Source organism: Pristiophorus japonicus, chromosome 5, assembly GCF_044704955.1.
Source record: "Pristiophorus japonicus isolate sPriJap1 chromosome 5, sPriJap1.hap1, whole genome shotgun sequence".
Taxonomy (NCBI): Eukaryota; Metazoa; Chordata; class Chondrichthyes; family Pristiophoridae; genus Pristiophorus; species Pristiophorus japonicus.
Genome location: NC_091981.1, coordinates 100,232,044 through 100,236,742, shown reverse-complemented (window position 1 = coordinate 100,236,742; position 4,699 = coordinate 100,232,044). Strand labels below are relative to the sequence as shown.

Here is a 4,699-nt window from a genome sequence, read left to right as displayed (position 1 = left end):
GCAGGTCCATTCCTTGGAAAGATGTTTTTTGTTATGGTGGATGCATATTCAAAGTGGATAGAGTGTATTATTATGTCATCCAGTACATCTACAGCCACTATTGAGAGCCTACGTGTCATGTTTGCTACTCATGGTTTACCTGACATTGTTGTGAGCGACAACGGATCTTGTTTCTCAAGTCTTGAGTTTCAGGAGTTCATGAAACTCAAGACTTGTGACATGTGAGGTCAGCTCCATTCAAACCTACTTCTAATGGTCAAGCTGAGCATGCTGTTGAAGCTATCAAACAAAGTATGAAACCTGTAACTCAGGGTTCACTTCAAACTCGTTTGTTATGTATATTGCTCAGTTATAGGACAAGACTTCATACGGTTACTGGAGTTTCCCCTGCTGAACTACTGATGAAGAGAAATCTCAAGACCAAGCTTTCACTTGTTCATCCTGATTTGAATGATCGTGTTGAAAACAGACGTCAAAGTCAGCAATTGTATCATGATCGTACTGCTGTGTCACGTGATATATCTGTCAATGATCCAGTGTTTGTGCTGAACTATGATCGAGTTCCAAAATGGATCGCTGGTACTGTTACAGTTAAGGAGGGTAACAGAATGTTCATTGTTGTGCTCATGAATGGCCAAACATGCAGAAAACATGTTGACCAGGTAAAACTGCGGCACACAGATGAACTGGAATCATTTGAGGAAGATCCAATCAGTGACCCACCAACTATCGTTCATTCACCAGAGGCCTCTGTTTTTTTGTTTTTTTTAAAATTCGTAGCCAATCGTTCCAATTCTTTGTCAAATCACAAACGCCAGAGGTCACCTTGCACATGCCAAGGATCACTCTGCGCCAATGCTCTTAGCCAAAAGGCCTAGAGCCACTGCACCGTTCCTGGAAGTACTGCAATACCAGGTTCGTGCCATGGAGGTGGATGGGTCAAGCCACCCCACCCACCTCCTGTTTCCAAAAAAGCAAGCATATACCTTCCTGACCAGGGAGAAACCACCCGGAGGTCATGGTGGCTGGTCAGGTCAGTTACGCATGATCTTAGCCAAAAGGCCGAGAAGCGATCTGAACCTGGACCTTCAGTCTCTGATGTTGTTATTACCACTCCCACCAGAACTGTTACTCAACCTCCAGTCACAACTGACTTAGAATGTTCACCGAGAACTAATGTTGAATTGAGACGATCAACTCGTGAGTGGAAAGCCCCAGATCATCTTGTATTGTAAAGTGACTGATATTAAGATCTTTAAAGGGGGATGTTGCAATATATTTATGCTTGGGGTCACCTGACACCAGAGAGCGCCACTGTCGGATGTCATGCAGGTAATACAGGAAGTCAACTTTTGTACTTATCTGAAGTGGGAATAAAAGAGATCGGGTACACACCCGAGGCAGTTTATAATAACAGGACTCTTGTGTTATTACATCTGGGATCAAGGGGGAGAAATTCTGGAGCGCCCTGTTTGGGGCGCTAATTTAAAAACGTTGAAAAAATTAGCACCAGGCACTAATGTATTTCAACTTTTACAAAATTCAGTGTTTGCTCGCCAGGAAGTAAGTGGAGCACTAAATCAAACGCTCCAGTTCCTTCCTGGGACACAACAGGACGCAGGCGGGGCGGTAGTTCCGAGGCTCCTCCCTCCCTTAAACGGAAGGGCCATCGCTACAGGCTCTGCATTGGAACCAGTAGTCTGGTCCCCGACGGCAGCCATGATCCGGCCCGATCAGCCCGACGCAGTGCAGCAGAGTGCCGGGCTGACCGGTCGCGGCCGACGAGGAATCTAAAAAAATGAGAAACATAATTTTTGAAATTTTTGTACTTACCTCGGCCACCTCGCCGATAACTTTCGCCCCCAAAGCACCTGGCCTCCCGATCAATGCCCCCTGCAGTTGTTGGTGCTGCAGGGGGTGAACTGAAGTTCGGGTCAGGGGCGCTACCGGGGCGACGCGCATAGCAATGATGTCACGATCTCTGAGTGAAGCAGATCGGGGAGCAAGGTCGTACTGCCACCACAAACCTTCCGTCGAAATTAGCAGGAGTCGTTCATCTCGCTGCAGTCAGTCAGTAAGTGGTTAGTACCCGTTATCGTTCCTCGAAAGCGATAACGGGAAGTGCTAAGGAGGCCAAGTTCTAGGCCTACGTTTTTTGTGTGGTAACCTTTTTGCATTACAAGTGTACTTTCTATAAATGGAGAATCTTAATATAGTTTAGAGTCACTCAGTGCTAATCTTTACTTCATTTTCATTGTAATAAAAATTGGTTTACATTGTATTTCATGACAACAATTTTTTCGTGACACAAATAGATTGCTTTATTTTCATGTCTGCTGCAATAACTACTGCATGATATTCATGGAGATGATGACTGTTTACATTTAGGTTCAAAATAAAGCTGGGTCAAATGAGTAAAATTATGCTTTCATTTATTTACCTGAACAATGTTCAAGGTAATATAAGTAAAACAAAATGTTCTATCGATTTGTGGCTAGTTATGCATCTCAGTGGGTGAAAGCATATTGCCCATGGTGCTAACCATCCACCTACCCATCACTCAATGAATTTTCCAATACTCAATGATTTAAATATTCACATGGCCATCTGGTAGTGTTCTGCTGATCTGGCTGCTAATTTTTTTAAAAGAAGCACTGAAGTGTGGAGAGGGCAGCGCTCCACTTCCTTCCTGGAGTGCTAAACCGGAAGTTCGCGTTGGAGCCCCTCGCATAGCGCCCAGCAATACCTTTGCGCTACTGCAAAAGTTATTGCCCCAAACAGGGCGCAACGCAATTTCTCCCACAAAGAACCTAATCAGTATTCAAATCTGAGGTTGACCATTTTTTATTTGGTAAGGGTATCAAGGGATATGGATCAAAGGTGGGTAAATGGAGTTGGTGTATAATTCAGCCACAATCTAATTGAATGGTGGAACAGGCTGGAAAGGCTGAATGGCCTGTTACTGTGTTCAACAAAAAGCTAAAGAAAATAGCCACTATCCTTATATGCTGTCATGTGCTGCATATGAACTATATGGTTTTGTTTAACAGAGATGCATTTCAGATGCTCTATAATGTGTGATAGGCATAACACTCAGTACCATTTACTTCCATATTGTATATAGTGCAAAACAAACAGGTTACTTCAGAAGACTGTAGACATGGTATATTGACTTCTGACCCTCACAGCAGTGTCTCAGGGATACTTTATGACAGCAACCTGTGTTATCTAAAGGGCTATTTAAAACCAGCTGGCCATATCTTTAGCTTTTATCTTCTCCTGACAGGATACCTGAACTTTGACACAGGACTTCCTCATCCCCATCTCTGGTAGGGTTTATTTTGCTAGCATCTATCCAACTGTCAGAAACTCAGCTTTGGCTCATGAAAAGATGTGGGGGGAAATTCCTTCAGAAATAACCACTATTGACTTGTAAAATCCACTCCACATTTCCTTGAGATGAGTGTACAGAAGTGCACAAAATACAGCAGGAGAGACAATCCAAAGACATTGCAGTCAGTTCTAGCTTTCTTTAAAAAAAAACAGTAAATGAGCCCTTGTAGATATAAAGTCATACAATTTCAAGACTCTGCATGCCTTCCTAAGCAGTTAGCTATATAACAGCAAGAAATTCACTAGTTCTGCCTCATACTATGTCTTGTACAATGACCTTATTACATTTGCTGTCCTCTTGTCAGAGTGAGCAATCAAGTGTAATGTTTCCAGTTCTGCTTAAACCATAAAATACTGTCAATTGCCATTTCAAATAAAAACAAGAAGAATCTATCCTGTCCCTAACTGAAGTAAGAAGCACATTGCTCCTTGCTCATAGATAAATAGGAAGACTATTATTCCTGCGGTATCTTGTTGTTCCAGATCTAACAAACTATTTATGTTGTTTATTTAAATAATGCTAATGAAATAAGTTTGAATTTGAATTTTGTTGCTAAAAGGGTAATTTTCCCCTTAAGAGGCCCAATGTTATTTGTCATGTAACATCAGCAAATGAGCAAACTTTGGGCCATTTTGGTTCTTCTGTGAAATCGATTCTCTTCATTCAAAGCCTGGACTCTCCTGAAGATTTATGTTCAGGTAGATCAATTTCAATCTGTCACAGACTGAACTATGAAAGCCACAAATGTCGTGCTTTGCTGGCACATCAGAGGGGAGTGAAATTTAACTTTTTTAGGGATGAATGATCTTTGTAGCTCGAAGGACACAGGTGTCTATTTTATGGCTCAATACTGTTGCAAAGGATATTGTGTCAAAGATAATTGCAGAAAATTACAAATCATAATTAAAGGGGAATATTATTCGCGAGGGATAGTATTTTAAATCTAAGGTACTCCCACACAAAGACTGAAATAAAGGGCTACATATATCTCTTAGTTTATTTCACCAGTAAGAAAAAAAGCCTTCTAAGGTCTCACAGTGTAAGCATTTCTGAACAGTAAAATAAAGACACCTTTGAATGGAATATTTCATGAGTCTCTCTGTAGCTGTCATCAAGCGGAGTGTGGCATAGCTCCAATAGTTTCACACTGGTGAAGACTCTCAGGTAAGTGACATTTCCTACTCTTAGATTGCTAACAGGTCTAGTGAAATTATACAACCGACCTCGACCTTGCAGAGGCTGATCACCAATTCTCTGACACCTCCGCCGACCTGCCCCTGGACTATAATCCCACTACTGAATATC

General features: G+C 42.0%; 1 non-coding gene across 1 annotated transcript; it reads right to left on the bottom strand.

The window, feature by feature from the left end:
• Positions 1–878: 878 nt before the first annotated feature.
• LOC139264819 (U2 spliceosomal RNA) lies at positions 879–1,074 on the bottom strand. The gene has a single exon (XR_011593414.1). It is a non-coding gene; the product is annotated as a U2 spliceosomal RNA (small nuclear RNA).
• Positions 1,075–4,699: the final 3,625 nt, after the last annotated feature.